Source organism: Zonotrichia albicollis, chromosome Z (genome assembly GCF_047830755.1).
Source record: "Zonotrichia albicollis isolate bZonAlb1 chromosome Z, bZonAlb1.hap1, whole genome shotgun sequence".
In the NCBI taxonomy this organism is placed as follows: domain Eukaryota; kingdom Metazoa; phylum Chordata; class Aves; order Passeriformes; family Passerellidae; genus Zonotrichia; species Zonotrichia albicollis.
This window is the reverse complement of record NC_133860.1, coordinates 75,555,047-75,571,980: the sequence shown is the minus strand read 5'-3', so window position 1 is coordinate 75,571,980 and position 16,934 is coordinate 75,555,047. Positions and strand designations below refer to the sequence as shown.

Sequence of the window (16,934 nt, the reverse complement as noted above, 5' to 3'; positions counted from 1 at the left end):
GAAGCAGCACTGCTGTGTCTCCATCAGTTGATTCCAACAGTGCACAAAGTCCACTGGAAAAAAATTTCCAGTTTCGTAGGAGCCAGATTTAACTAAAATGCAGGCCCAACATGTGACAGCACAGCCAAAATCCATGAAGAAAGAGGAAACAGTCATCAAGGAATTAAAAGGAGTAAGAAACTGAGAGAGCAAACAATAATTTATCATTTAACTGAGAGGACAAGTTGTATCCTAATGACAAAAAATCTGTTTCTTCGGAAAGAAAAAAAAAATATTTTCAAGAGAAAAGGGGGCAAATGTTCAAACACAACATTTCCTTTGATCTGAAAGTTAAAACATTCTGTTAAGTTGAAGTTCATAAAAGGCATTAAGACTCTAGAGTTCCTTTTGCTCTGACTAGTGCTCAATGTTTTAATGCAAAAAGGTAGACTGTCAAACAAAATAAAATTATTTAAATGCCTAAATGTTAAAAAAGTTTTTGTGATGGCAAAACATTTCAGTTTTTCAAAATCTTTGAGTACACTTTCCACTAAACAAATAAATACTTATGCTGACAAAACTAGTAAAGTTGAAAATCGGGAAGTATATTATAAATTGGTTGGGTCAGATTTTAGATCAGTGTAACTAATATTTTCCACAATGTTGTCACAAAAATACCATTCCCTGTGTTCAACATACCTCATCAAATGGAAAATTTCTTGAAGCATTTTCTTTATTTTCATCTTCCCAATATTTGCCTATGATACAAGCATCTGCCTGACTTAAGACTTGAACAAAATCAGAGCTGCTCACAAAGCAGTGGATCTTAAAACTTTAAAAAGCCACAGCCATCTGTTGGTATGGTGAAAAACATGTTTGGTCCTTCCAAACGCATCATCAAAGGAAGGGTATTCTAGGAAGGTAACATTTTGTGTTACCATAATGCTTTCTTGTCCTATATCTGAGTCAGATGTAATTGCATGTGCCAAGCAGTTTGTCATGTCCCCAGGTGTCATAGCTGCTGTGACGGCTTCCATCCATCTGCAAGACAAATCAGTACTGGTTTTCTGTAGCATCTGGGGAAAGAGAACATTTAGATAAAATTCAATTCATGGTTTGTCTAAATCAAAGCAATCACACCCCCATTACAAGTGTACAAAATTGCATGCATAAACGTTGAGTTTAATTCATGATCTTTCTCCCAGCTGTTTTATGCTGGTAATATGAGTAATCCCAAATAGGCAATTTTAGCCTTACAGGAAAAAATTCTCCAAAGAAATAATATAAAATTAATATTAATTATGAACATTATAAACTGTATTTTATCAAGTGTCACAGATTTACATCTGGATAATGCATTGAAATACTGAATTCACTTTTGATGAGGAAAAATAATTAATAAACTCTTTTCAGCATTTTACATCTGATGTCTGTATACTAAGTATTAATAAAGAATGTCATCCTTTTTTACTACTGACTGCCATATTCTTGTTTTGGAAGCAAAGTTTCTGACGTAAAGAAACTGAACTCTGCTCTGCAAGACTGCAAGATTCCTCCCCAGTTCACTTTTTCAGGAGTGCAATGGACCCCTTTTGAGCACCCCACTGCCATCATGGGTCCCTCTCCTGGTAATTCTGTCTCACTGTACAAGTCAGATCTTGTACAAGAAGAAGAAAGCTCCAAAAGCTTACTCTTGAGCAATGCAAGATGTGCTTGCTATCCTGGTTCTGCTTGCTACTGCCCTGAACTGCACCACAGCTGTCAGGAGCTGAGATGACAGATGTGATACTGAGCATGACACCGCTCAGGGCTGTGGAGCGCAACCTGGATTCATCAAGTGTAGGTTAGCACAAGCACATGTGCTTTTAGCACAGTTTGCCCTCACTCTGTGGTGTGCTATTTGTCCTTATCTGCAGCCCTGCAGCTCATTCATCTCTTCACAGCTATGCTGCAGCTATGCCCTGTACAGATGCAGTGTATGCTGTATGCTGTAACTAGCACCAAAGAAAATGCGACGGAGACCAATTATCTTCCCTGTCCAAGCACCATGGTTTCTAAACTCATAAACAAGAGACAAGTGCTCAGAAAATCTCTGGGAGCTCTCAAGCAAGTTCTCAAGGATTAACCAGAAATCGAAACCTTGTTGGGACTGATTTTTACAATGGTTTAGAAACCTTTGAGGGTAATTACTAGGAGAACAAAATAAAACTGAGAGACTGGTTTTAATTTTTAAGTCTGAAAGGAGAGGGTACTTGCACAACTGCCTTCTAAAATACTTGCACATTGGTTGTGTGTCTGAGGTTGCAACACCCAAAATTGGCTATTTAAATTTGCAAAAGTAGCTCTCCAGGTAAAGAAGTATAGGCAGCTTCTCTAGGACATCCAGAGGCCACCATACCATGAAGCAGAACCTTGTGAATCAAAGAGTTTTTAAGAGATGCTCAAGAACAAGCTTGTTGATCGGCTCTCTCAATGATTTGTCATTGCTCAGAATAAGCAGCTAATGATGCAAACGTTTATTAAGTAAATCTTGTCAGAGTCCTTTTCTAGTCCCATCTTCCCTGAGATGATTCTACCAGACACCAGTAAAGTTGACTGACAGCATTTCCTTATTACCTGAACTTGATGTTTCACTCACAGACTATGTTCATGAAAGCCAGATCATATTGCCAGCTGGAGGAAGAGCACAGGAATGCCTGGTAAAACAGGACTAAGTGCTCTGTATGATTTCTATACCCAAAGTGTTAAAATGAAATTTCTGCTTCTATGTTGTTGGTAAGACCAGAAAACAATATCAACTTTCTCCTTCTACTGGAAGCCTTAAATTTGTCACCCTAAAAGTTAACAATTTTAGTATTTCTTCTAAATTCAGATTCCAACATGAACTGTTATCAACTACATGTTTACAGTGCCAAATGGTTTTGAATCCATTCCCAACAGATGGAAGTACAAATCCTGATAGCATAAAAGCTGTTCCCAAAGCAGTTGTTCTTTCCCATACCGCATCTATATATATTGATTGGTCAATCTAGTTGTAGCAAGCCTGAGAAAGCTAGGATTTTGAGGTATTGAAACAAACATTTATGATAAATTGCATTTGGTACTGTTTGAATATGTTGACATAAAGGGGCTACATTTCGCTTCCAGATTTTGAATGGAGACGCTCTTTATTTCTAGAAATTTATTGTGAATTATGTAATTACATTCTGAGTAACATGTCCTTTCTCTTCCCTTGGAAAAACTACAACTACAGATCCTTCATAATATTTAACTTGCAGTCTTTAATTTCTACTCATTTTGGTTAACCAATGAATACCTGCCATTCCATGCTTCTGCCTACTATAAATGAATTCTACATTTAATTTCCCATTTTGTACTGCAGATGCAATGATACTCTAGTCGTTACACCATAAACTTGAAACAGAGGAAATATTTATTGGTTTCTTAAAATTATATGTTTGCTCTGAATAGCAAATTAAGTTTGGGTTTGTCCAATTAGACATCTAATCTATCTGAAGATTCAGCAATGAGGGAGTTTCAGGTTACATGAGAATTTGACTGCACAATATGAAACCCATTAGAGGTTTTAAAATAGCCCTACATACCTCTTATCTTTCCAAAGACCATTAATTATTATCAAAATAAAAATTGGTATTTGTGTCAGAAATTGTACCATTTAGCCTGTACAATAACCTTCATGGGGTTACATTCCATGATTCATGAAGCCACCCAGTTTATTTGGTATACATATCAATTTTCTACCCAAGAAGACGTTCCACTCTGAAGGATATAGAAACCATATCTGCATCTGAATGATAAAACAATTACAATTTCAAATATTCAAACACCTTGAAAGTGATAATACTTGTTTCTTAGGACAAATAGCAATGTCCTTTCTGATATTATTGTACTACAGGAGGAGAGAAGCTTGACTTGCTTTATCATCCATTTTAGCATTTGACTGGGGTTTGTATTCACAAAATCATCACACACAGCATACTGTGGGTACAATACTCTGGATAGTATTTTATGCCTTTTTGGCTTTCTGAAAGCTGAGGAATTTGGACTCCAGCCCTGCTATGTGGAAAGATCAGTACCACCGCTAGCAGAGAAACATCTGTGACTTTATGCTGCCGGTTTTAATTGTAATTAGTTATAATCTTGGATAGGTAAGTATCACAAAAGATTTCTCTTGTCTGTTCAGCTAATACTTAAAAAGTGATGCTAATCTAATTCCTGAATTTTTCACCAGTGTTTATGGAATAGTTCTGAAGGCACCTGGTGATGTTACCTTATGAGATCCCAAGTCCTTAAGGCAGAGCAAATGTGACTCCTAACATTTTATTTTTTGTTTACTTCTCATTATTATCTTCTACTAATGAAGACGAAGTAATATAAGATTGCTAAAGGATCATTAACTCATAGTATTTACCATTATTCTATGCAGGCTAAAGTGTTTTGAAAAACATCATCTTCTATTTAGACTAGATGTTATAGTTGAGTAATTAAAAATAGCAGCATTCATTTTTATTAGAAGAAATCACAATCAGTTTTTGAATTTGTATTTAAAGAAAATTCATTTAGAACAAGGTTCACATTCACAGATTGCTCTGTAATTTGTGATTTCTGAAGAAATAGAGCTAGTAAATATCAAAAACTTCTTGTTCAAAAATACATCACTTGTTCAAAAATACACACAAAAAAAATCATAATTTATGCAAGTCTGAGAAAACGAATGTATGACAATTTTTAAATAAAATACATTTAACCAGCATGTTAGGAAGCATTCTAAAATACTTGTCCAAGTTCACAATAAAATGTAGTAACAACTCATTGGTTGATTTTCTCCAAATATATTTGTAGGACTGGAAACAACATCTATTTTTGTTAACTTAAAAGCTAAACAATGAAGAGATAGGTTACCCTGATCAACATAATAAATTTAAAGGAAGGTCAGGAGGCTAATATTAGCTCAATTTAAGAATAGGTAGCAGTAGTACATTGAAATACTACAGTTGTAAGCCTTGGCAAATGGAAATCACATGAACAGAGAGTCATAAGAGTTCTGTTATTATCATTAAATCTAGTGACTATTTTTATCTCAGTTAAGTAAATCATTGCACTCTAAATATACTAGAAACAATCAGAAAAACTTTTTATTGATTTAAAAGAAGAACAACTTTGAGTCCAAAATGAGTTCTCAGCTGATGAAAACATACTTAAACGTAATGTAGAAAATTGTATCACTTGATCTTTTGACACTATATTTTTACAGCCTTTCCTCTTACACAGCTGTACCCATGGACCAGAAGATTCTTATACACTTTGCCATTTTTCACAGTGTGTGTAAGAGCTGTACATGACCTTCCCAGTAATTTTCCAGATCAGAAGGAGTAGGTGTTAGAATGAGCTCCCTTAATAACAATTTTAGGACATAACAAGGAAGGAAGGGAGTGGTGGAAGGAAGGAAGGAATGGTGAAAGGAAGGAATGGTGGAAGGAATGGTGGAAGGAAGGAAGGAATGGTGGAAGGAAGGAATGGTGGAAGGAAGGAAAGAATGGTGGAAGGAATGGTGGAAGGAAGGAAGGAAGGAATGGTGGAAGGAAGGAATGGCGGAAGTGGCGGAAGTGGCGGAAGTGGCGGAAGTGGCGGAAGTGGCGGAAGTGGCGGAAGTGGCGGAAGTGGCGGAAGGAAGGAAGGAAGGAAGGAAGGAAGGAAGGAAGGAAGGTAGTATTTTTGATAAATCTACATTCATTTTTAGCAATGATGTATTAGAAATATTCTGAAATTGGCTCTCCGAAGTTGGCCCAGAGCCATGTTAGTCATTGTTGTGTGTAAGACTGTGTGAGCCCTTGGGCAATAGGTTTTCTGGACAATTGAAATAAATGGTGTTCGGAGGGGGTAATGACCTTACCCTTTCCAAACACAGGTCCACCAGCTTATTCATTCTCAAAGAAGTCTTACATCCTGCCCTGTTGTGTGGAGGACACCATGCCACAGTGTCAGTCATGAGAACTGATGAGCCTGGAGAGAATACAGGTTAGTACTGTTTAATTTTTCAAGATCTTTATAAGACTGTGGGTAACTCATCAGGGCATAATTCCTCAAAGATGTCATCTCAGCTTGCATGAGTCACCAGCCTGCTGGGATTGCCTTGGTTACCTCCAGCAAACATGTACCAACCACCACAGAGGACACTGCCACAGAGTGCCCACTGAAGCTGCAGCAGCTGCATTGGAAGTGGTGCTGTTTCCCTTGCTCCAGGCCCAAACAGCACTTGAACAGGTGTTGGGAACAGGTGAGGTGGCAACAACCTGAATATTTGGAAGCCAGGAATGAGAAAAAGATCTTTCACCTGACATGAACACAGGCAAGTGGTAGCAACCCACTGAGAGGGCCCTCGCTGTTGTCTCCAGGCAGGCCAGGTAAGGGGTCTCTTGATTTCTTTGTATTTGCAATCAGGATGAACTTCCTAAAGATGGGGTTAAGAAGTGCGAGTACCTTTTGCCTCCCACTCCATGGGAGATATGTTTTCCTTTCCTTTCACTCCTGAGGATATGACCAAAAGCTGCCCAGGTGTCTCCTTCCGAAGAAATCTCAGGGGCCTCGTGGATCACTTTGTACAGAGGGAGGAGTACTCATATTAAAATGGCTGTATTTGGCTTAGGTAAAGATCACTTTGGCCAACTGGATGGAGCTTTGCATGACCTTGTAAACTCAGCTACTCAAGCTCCTTAGAACAGGGTGTGTTTGTTAAGGACTGTCACCAAGCGTACTGAGGGCCATGTGCCAGCACAGAACACATCTTTCCACAGCAATGGGTTGCAGGATGTATGTGTGTAGTTTGGTTACACTATACAGCAGGTGAGAAACAGCATGGCCCACTGCAGGAGGGCAGGCTATACAGCAGCAGAAGGGAATAGTCATTCCACCAGATACAAAAAAGTTTGCTTGCAAATTCAAGGTGGCTGAGCAAGGTGTCTCCTCAGCTCTGATTTTCCAGCATGATTGAAGGGATATTCGATGCTGGGCTACAGCTGTAAAAGCCAGGCTCTCCCATATATTCCCCACAGAGCCCTCTGGCACTCTAGGCAGTAAACATAGCAGGGAGATATGAGGATTCATGAAATTCACCCAAAAAATCACCTTGGACTTTCTATTATAGAGAGTCTCTAAGAAATTCTATCTGAGGGCAAGCTTGCTTATGTCTGCCTCTTCCAGGGCTGTGCAAGCAAACCCCCACTGTACAGCCCTTCCCACTCTGTACTGCCTGGATCATTGGGGCCCTAAGCAAGCCTCCCTGAGCTCTCAGGTCTTTGCAGAGGTGCTCTGATGGCCTTGCTCAGTAGGAGACTTTTCTCTCCATCCCCCTGCCCCAGAGACAGAGAATGAGCTCCTTCAAGAACCCCTGTTTACTGCTACTAAGTCCAGCGAATTTTAACCCCTATCATCAAGTTGCAAATGCCTTAGAGGTTTTGCTGAAAGGATCTAATGATGATTATTAACCTTTTGAGGATGAGACTGTTACACTGAGCAACACAACTCAGCATTAACTCTGAGAGAGTAAGATGTAAATTAAGCAGCCAGCTGTAGTCTAATGTCTCATAGAGTCTCCTCAAGAGCTTACTCTGCAACCGAAACAGTACGGCTAAAATCTAAGTCAATTTAGGAACAGGTCAGTGAGTGGATGATTAGGACAGGAGCATTAAGAATGTTCATTTACAAAACAAGATATAGTAGCATAGAGAAAAACATACATTCATAAATTTTTTTCATTCTCAATGTACTGTATGGAATATCAGTCTAATTTAAGGCAAATTGAATGTCCTTGGCTAGGAAAGGGAAAGCACTCAGGGAGAAAAATTCTGTTTGGGAGGAGGACGCATGAAGCTTCCAGACCTCAGATTCCCAAGAACAGAGTAGATGCCAGATTTTGGATTTCTTCTCCTACAAAGCAAGAGAAATGTGCGTGTGAAGAGATGACATTCCTATATTATGCAGAAGCATTAAAGTTGCGTGCACTTAATAGATACGTGGATAATAAAGCTAGATGAGATCCCTATGCCTATCTTTTTTGGCCTCCTCTTGCACATAACAGGACTCTGCTGAATTAATGCTTCTTTGAACCAGAAGAAGCTTTTAGTAAAGCTGCCAATCTCTATTTCTGTTTTCCACTGATAGAAAATTTGCTACTGCTATGAGAAAGTGCCACTTAGAGTCACTGTTGAAAGTGTACTTCTCATTTGGAGCTGATGTTCCCTAGCTTTAGCTTTTAGCTGGTGGATGCTATTTTCTCCTTGTCTGCTTTATTGAAAAGACTCTATTCTGAAGGTCCTCTTTCCCATATTGATATTCTAGATTATGAACAAGCCATTTGCCCATAGCTTTCAGTTTCAGCTCAAGGACTCTTCTATTATAAGCTATACTGTCCAATCCACTATTTATTTTCATCCTTCAGAAACAATTTAATTTAACAATTTCCACATCTTTTTTTTTTTTTTTCAGTTGGAGCATCAAGCAATTCTCTAATATTCTAGAAATACGCAGCTTATTATGTAGGAATAGATACCAAAGGCAAAGTATGTAAAGAAATTATTACTCAATCATTACAGTTTCTGCAGTCTCAGGCAGTCCTCTGTGCCACCCATTATGAGCTCAAGGTAAGTAGTTGTTTTACCACAGTCCCAAGAATTTTTTACAGAATCCCAAACTAAAATCTTTTAAGCAATATGTCTGCAGGTCATTATCCTTGAACATCTACATATAATTTCCCCTCAGATGACTTTATACTTGCTCACACAGGAACATCGCCTCTTTGGAATTTAAAAAGACAATTCAGACCATTATATATAAAGGTACTCTTTACTTATTCTCCAGTAAGCTTTTTTTTCTGCAAGCCGGAATAATGATAGTATTTTGATACACATTGCTGATAAAATTCTAAGATAATATTAGATACAGGAGAAAATTATTTTACAGAAAATTCTAACATTACTGCTGTCTTTACAAACCAAATAAATAAAAAACAACAAAAGAAGTATCAAAGTTGACTGAAAGGCACAAATTCCATATTAATTGTTCATTGTTATTAATTATGCATGCAATTCTTTATTAATTGTGTCTCACCCAAGTAATTCCATTATTTTGCCTAGATCAATGTCTTACTGACAAGACAGTAATTGTCCGGGTCATCCCATTTACCTTTCTTTAGTTATTGATATATTAGCCTTCTTCCAGTCAATTAGAATTCTAATTGTTCTACAAGATTTTTAAAAATTAAAATTAGCAGTCTAGGGACCAGCTTGGCCAGTATCAAGGCTGCAAATTATTTAGGCATACCACTTTAAAACACTGATCTTCAGTAACTATTTTTTAATGACATTCTGAGCCAGATTTAAAATGATATTCTATTCCTTTGTATTGGGCTTGGAAAAATGTTGGTAGTGGTAAGGGGGTTGGGGGTGTGTCTGAGGAGAGGCTCAAGAAAGCCCCTGCTCAAAGCTTCCCCTGTGTCTGACTGAGCCAAGGCAGCCAGCAGTGGTGGCAGCTGGAGGGACAGATTTAGGAAGGAGAAAAAAGCCCTGCCCGACAGCAACTGCAGTGAGAGAAGAGAAAGAGGAGGTGTGAGAGGCACAGCCCTGCAGCACCAAGGTCAGGGAGGAAGGAGGGCAGGAGATTCCCAGGCGCTGGAGCAGAGATTTCCCTGCCACCTGTGGCGCAGCCCATGGTGAAGCAGCTGTGCCCCTGCAGCCATGGGGGTCCATGGGGGAGCAGAAATCCACCTGCAGCCCAGGGAGAAGCTCTGCTAGAGCCAGCAGATGCCTGAAGGAAGGTGTGACCCCATGGGAAGCCCAGAATGTAGGAGACTCCTGGCAGGACCTGTTATCCCATGGTGGCCTGTGATGTTCCTGTGCACCCTGGAAGGACCCACGCTGGAGCACTTAACAAAGACCTTGGGAAAGTCTCACATTGGAGGAGCTCATATACCTGGGACCCCATATTGGAGCAGGAGAAAGGTAAGAGGAATCCTTCCTCTTCCTCCTTCACAGAAATGTGTGATGAACTGACCAGAGCCTCCATTTCCTATCACCCTGTGCTACTGGGGAGGAGGAGGGAGAGAAATTGTGACTGAAATTACTCCTGGGAAGAAGTGAAGGGTGACAGAAAAATGTCTTAAGGTTTGAGTTTATTTCTTATTGATTGGAAACAAATAAATTAATTAACATGTTAATCCAGTCTGTTCTGCACATGATGATAATTGGTGAGTAATATCTACCTGTCCTTATCTTTCAATGCATTTTTTGTCCCCTGCCCAGATGAGGAGGGAAGGGTTAAAGCAGCTTTGGTGGGCACTTCATGCCTATCTGAAGTCAAGTCCTCACAAACCATATTCTGGCATGAGAATATATCATCTGATTCTTGCCAAAGTACTTGTTGAAAATGGTATCAATGCCAAAAAAGAACAAAACCAAACCAAACCAACCCCCCCCCACCCCCCAATAGCAGTTTGGAGCTAGAGTAAAGGGAAGAGCAACTAGGAATAAAAGAATGCTTAAAAATCTAGGAACTTGATTCAGTCTGTCTCTTCTTTCTAACAGCTTTATTGCAGAGGACATGCTGCAAAAGGGAATGATTCTCTGTGGATGTGCATGTGCACACACAGATGACATTAGCCAGGAAGAGTTAGAAAACAACATGTTGACCATTTAGGCATGGTGACAAGGACCATTACCTTAATAAGCTAACGTAATGGAAGAGTTTTTCCAGTATAGTTAGCACTTTATTGTGCTGTATGCTATAGACAAGAAAAACAACATAGTCCTCCTTTTATTTCCAGTTGAGAAAGGACATAGGGGTGGAAAAGAAATCTTGTCAGTCTGAAATAAACTCACTCATGTTATCTAGGAAAACCACACTAATGTTTATACTACAACTCGTTAGAATGCCAAAGATATTCTTAACTGAAGAAAGACTTACTAGAAGACTTTATGAGAAAGTCTGTGGATTTCTGTGGGAATTTGAGAAAGGAAATAAATTTCATGCATTCCACATTAAAGCATTTTGTGATGTAGTGCCTAGTATCCAAATACAGTGTCTCCCTGTCCAGATTCCTTTGTAGCTTTGGTTAAAAGAAGGTAACTTCCTACAGCAGCAGAATTTAGTACACAAGAATGTCAGTCTTGATACAGATAGGCTTTGTGATCTACTCTGTGTTATTGCCCAGCAACAGGGCCTGGAACTCAGTAAATTTGAGCCCTTATAAGAATATGAACACCTTGTGGGAAAATTGTTAGTTAGACAAGTAAACTTGACAAGTAAATCTCTCCTTTTCCAAAACTTGACAGTCTGTGTTCAATAACAATGATAAAAGGATAATATTACCCTACCTCTCTAGCAACATGAACGAAAATTCAATCAGTTTTTTTGTAAGACTAAGTAGAACTGTGAGTTATGCATGAAACCATACCACATGAAACCACACCACAAATACTGTTTCCAGCACCATAATTTCAGAAGGATTTGGTTCATTGTGTAGATGAGAGTGCATTGTATTTGAAAACAGATATTTTCCTCGAATTTCTAAAACTTGTTTATTCTTTGACTCTGTCATATGCATGACTTTTGAAAGCATTTTGGAAATGTTTGAGAAAGATAAGATTTTAAACAGAGGAATCAATAAAAATTTTAATAAAAGTCACTGTTAATACATGCATATGGAACACCAAAAGGAATAGATAAATATAGCTCTCCCTTTATTTTATTTGCTATTCAGTTCCTCAAAACCCTGCACTTATGAAATATTGAAAATAAAAGAAGTGTGAGGCTGCTAAAGAACCTAAAATTTAGGAGAGAGGGAATTTGGAAGTAACTGGAAATTACTTCCTATAAACACTAGCTTGAAGAATAAAGAAACAAAAGCAACACACAGGAAAAAAAATGGCTGTTCTCCAAAGAAAATGCTTTTTGCCAACAGATGCAGCTGAAAACATTCAAAAGAAAGTAAAATATTTAACTAATATTTATATCTTTGCAAAGGATGTCTTAGTATATTTATGTATTTGTGTTCAATGTTGCAGAATAGTTTGGGGTCTAATTCGTCAACGTTCATGCCCGTGAGAAGTGTAACCTTATATCAAAAAACAAGTGAGACCAAAAAGACTACATGTAATTTCCAAATTGCTGAACATAAGAAAAGAGCTGGAAATTGGTTAGTGATTGGCCCTGGTCCATACTCATCAATATTTAAATGTGACCTTGAGTAAAGACATTTTTTAAACAAAACACAGCTTTTTCCCATCAATGAATCAGTGGCAAAGTATATTGTCAAATTGTTTTCTGTTGTGAAACATTATCTTTCCTGATTATGGCTATCCACTTCAACAGATTTCAGTCTGGATGATTTGAGTTAATTCTGCCTTCTGCCAAGCAGCCACAGAGCCTCCCTGAAGTGGTACAGTATGGGCACCTCACCCTGCCTCAACTTGGCTAGACTGTGTAATATATCCAAGCAAGTTTATCCACAGAGAAATGCTCCTAGCTGAAGTACATGTTCCTGGCAGTTGAGAAGTCAAATTTTTAAAGCATGAGAAAGAGCTGCGTTGCTTTTCCTGTAAGCCATGATACTGGATTAGGTGGATACAAAATACATCTGAACCATTTCAGAATGAAAAATACTTTCATTGCTTAACTGACCTTTCCTGAAAATGTTTGTTCTCTGGAATGTTTTGAAACTTTCTGTGCTGGAGAAGGTAAAACATCTGAATATCAGCTGTCTTACAGAGCTAAAATCTCCTTTTCAGTTCTACTAGGTAGAGTATCCTTGACTCCAGATAAAATGAAACTTATTAAGTTTATTGTGTTTGATCCCTGAGAAAACTTCTTTTGGGATAATTGCCATGGTTTTATTTTCCCCGCTATGTACTACTGAATGTTGGAAGCTCCTTTTGTTCACTTTGCAAGGGTGCTAAAGCATAGCTTTAATTATGATATTTGTCTGAAGAAGTAACTACTGCACCTATTGAAAACAAAAGTACATTTCTGTATTTTGAAATACCAGCTTCTTGCTAGTATTACTGAGCAAGTCAGAATATAAGCTAGAATAGAAGAAAGCAGATGAAAAATTTGAATAAAGCTTATTTGCTGAATTTACCTGCTTTTGTACTATGTATTTCATATACTGAGCTTCCAAAGTGTAAAAAAAAACCAAACTTGAATGGAGAGAAGTGAAATGGTATTGATATTCATGGTGGTCTGTGTCATACAAAATAAGCCTTGCACTGCTGTGCAGAAGCTGGTGATAATCATTACTATCTTTATGTTCAGACCTGGAAAAAAAAAATCTGTTCTCTCACTCCATTCAACACCAGCAAACCAAGCCTTGTTTCTGTAAAAGAAAGCTTCAGCAGCCTTTGATATTACAGCAGTTCACTGAAGGGCAATGTCTTCAAAAGTTCCTTATTTGGGAGAACAGATTCACATTACGAGCTCCCACTGGCACCATCTGGCTCAAAGTTAACGGGAAAATCCAAAGAATGCACATAGAATGAGTGCATTTTAAGTGAAACTACAACTGAGGGGAGTTATATGTGGTTATATTGGAAACGCTGTAGGTCTTGTGGTGATCCTAGGAGAGCACATCTGTGTGTGTGTGTGTGTGTGTGTGTGTGTGTGTGTGTGCGTGCGTGCGTGTGTTTGTGTGAGACTGGTGTGTTTTTGGACAAAAAACATCAAATGAAATCCCATGAGGATCTTTAAGTAATTTAGGGATAGACAACATGACAGATAAGCTGTAAACTGTTTTTCTATCACTAACTCATATTGTCTATCTCCTTTCTTTAAGAGAGAGAGAGAGAGAGAGAATTTGACTGTTTCAGAGCCTATGTCAATTAAAACCACTAAACCTAGAGATATGCTACTTAATGACTACGTGATCTCAATACTGAAAGGGATATAGCAAAGTACAGTATAAAAATGTGTTTCTGTAAGATCAGGGTATTTTTTGTTTTGTATTGTTTTTTGTATTATAGATAAAAATCTAAAAAATGGGGTAACCTTCCAAGAGACGATTGAAGTGACAAAATGCATTTTTACCCTTACAGTCCTGTAAGTACATATTTATACACACAGTGTAAGTAATACACTTAAGTAACCCTGCTGAGCCACAGCAAAGTTTAGCTGTGACCATGATATCATCAGAGCAGTAGAGTACATGATTTTACTGTATCTCTACAGGTAGAAACTATGACTGAGGGTTTTCTGAGTTACAAGTGTTGCTTTCAAACAGTCTTCAGCAGTTTTCTTAATTTGCTCAGATCTGTTTGAGCCTACATAAAGTCTGAGTGTACACAACATTCTCAGTTGATAGTGCTCTGTGAAGCACTGTCTCCTGACTTACTTCCTTTCCTGCTGCCTAGGCTTTCTATTAAAAAGGAAGGACACAAGAGCATCTTATGTTTTTCCATTCTACTAATAATTTTTATAGATTTTTGTTCTATTCCTTCTCGTTCATCTCTTTCCCAGGCTGAAGAGTACAGGTGTATTTAGTTATTCCTTCTATTGATATTGTTCATTAACTTTGATCATAACTGTGGTGGTTTGACCAGGAAAAAGTGGGAATTCTGGGATGCTGTGGTCAAACCAATGGGTGCTCGGATTTTGATATTGGCACCTGGTGTAGCCAGTGGGGTTTAGACACACCTCCGAGAACACACGGGGGTTAAAAGCAAAGCTTCGGCCCTGGGAAGCTCTCTTGGGACTTCGAGGGAAAGAGGTCGGATCGCCCTCCCTTGTCCAGCCGCTGCTGCTGGGCCGGGGAGGGGCAGCCATGTGGTAGGCCTGGGCCTGGACAGAGATGGGGGGTGAGGAGGCCCTTGAGGATGGAAGGGTGGAGGAGCAGCCCCAAGAGACATCGGGCAGCCATTCCCCCCCCAGGAGAGAGAGAGAGAGAGGAGAGCCGGCGACGCCGAATGTGATAGCAGCCGGCCCAGGAGGAGAAGGGGGAGGGAGTGCAGCCCGGCCGGCGGGAGCAGCAGCGAGTGTGGGAGTGCCAGAGCTCTGGGACAGACAGAGACTGAAGTTTTAACCCCTTTCTTTCATGACTGGGACCTCGCAAAAATGCTGATCCTCCTCAGAGCTGAATAAGAAGAGAGATAAGAGATGAGATAACAAGACCTGGCCCGAGGGAAGTGGAGAAGACTGGCTGAATGGAGAGAGAGATGATTGGAGTGGCCTTTTGGCTGGACTTTTCTTGTGTGGCCATAGACTCAGTTTTATTCCTGTGACACAGAGACTGCACTTGGGGGGAAGCAGTGCCTCAGAGCCAGGAGGGTTCATCGTGGGGACCCCTTGGCCCCACGGGGTGGGAAAAAATGGGGGGGACAGATGTCCCAAAGCAGAGACTGTGCCTTTTTGGAGTGAGACAAGGCATCCTTAAAAGACAACCCTAAAAGCAGCTCTGGTCCATGCGCAGTGGTGAGAGCACTGGGCATGGAAGGAAGATGTCACAAGGGGCAAAAGGACTTTCCGGGCAGTGCTGAGTGACATGGAAGCACACGAGGTTTCAGCGTGTTTCCAGGGGAAGCCTATGGTGCAAGAAGGACTCCTCTCCTCTTCATGGACTGAAGTTTGAGTATTCTAAAGGGTGGTGCCAGACTGGGCGGTTGGTGATTTGGGAGAATCTGTCGGATTGGGAAATTTTGGTGGTGGGGAGGAGGAAGGTGCTTTTTGTAAGGTTTTCAGTTTTTTTCCCTTATAGTTTTTTTTCCTATTTTTCTTGTAGTTTAGGTAATAAAGTTTTCTTTATTTCTAAGCTGGAGCCTGCTTTGCTTATTCCTGGTCACATCTCACAGCAGACACCAGGGAGAGGGTATTCTCATGGGGCACTGGCTCTGTGCCAGGCCCAAACCATGACATAACCCTGATACCCTTCCCTGCACTTTCCTCAATTGCTATTCTCACATCTGAAAAACAATATAACAGAAGTGAAAGCATTTAAAATGTAGTTGTTATACAACTATTATGTTGTTATTATACAACTATTATGTAGTTGTTATACACTACATTTGTGCACTGGCATAATAGTGCTTTCCCTTCCCTATTCCTTTTTGAATAATTTCTAGCACTCTTTGCTTCTTTCACTGTTTGTGATTTGATACTTTCATAAAACTACATTATGACATCAGCATCTCTATTCTGTGCCTACTGCTCAGCTTGGATGCAGACTGAATTCTTACTAGGTGTGAAATCATGCTTTGGAGGCAGAAATTCAGATCCATGTTGGCCTCAGTGTAGGCTTAGTCTACAAGAGAGTTTTGTGATCACTTGCAGATATTGAAGAGAACATAGTTAGAAATTTCCTACATGAAAAATTGTGCACATCAAATGATCAGCTTTGTTTTGCTACAGAAAAAAATCTTGAGTAAATCTTGTAAATATTCCATGTGAATCTGCTAGTGTTGTTATTGAAAATTTAATATTAGGAAGACTTTGGAATTATTTTCCCCTTTTAGAAGCAGACTTTATGGTTAAAATTTGAAAACTCCTAGATATGGATTTGAGACCATTCCAACTTTGTTTTTTTTTAATGATAATAAAAATGTACAGGTTCTGATGTTGAAACCCTAATTGATTTTTAAAGTTTGTGAAGTTTTTGCATGCTTTGATCTTTAGCCTTCTACTCTGCTAAAAGCTAATGTGGAAAAAAAAAAAATCTGCTCTTTAATTCAAGTAAATTCATGTAAAGATGTAGCCAGGTGCTTTATCATGCCCCCTTTTGAAAAACAAGAATTTTTACCCAATTACCTAAAAGCTGGAAAACTTAATTGGAATTCAAAAACTCAGTGTGAGCAGAAGGGAGAAAATTATGATAAAATCAAATATTCCTCAGAAAATAAAATAAAATATGAAACCTGCAAAGAAGTTTTCATAAGAAAAGGTTTTATCATTGGTTTTTTCTC

General features: G+C 39.1%; 1 long non-coding RNA gene across 1 annotated transcript in view; it reads right to left on the bottom strand.

The window, feature by feature from the left end:
- Positions 1–728: 728 nt before the first annotated feature.
- The window catches only part of LOC141727064 (uncharacterized), a 59,066-nt gene continuing 42,860 nt past the window's right edge, over positions 729–16,934 (bottom strand). The window contains exon 3 of the long non-coding RNA XR_012578051.1: positions 729–1,055. This is a non-coding gene — a long non-coding RNA (uncharacterized LOC141727064). The remainder of the gene's footprint in view (positions 1,056–16,934) is intronic.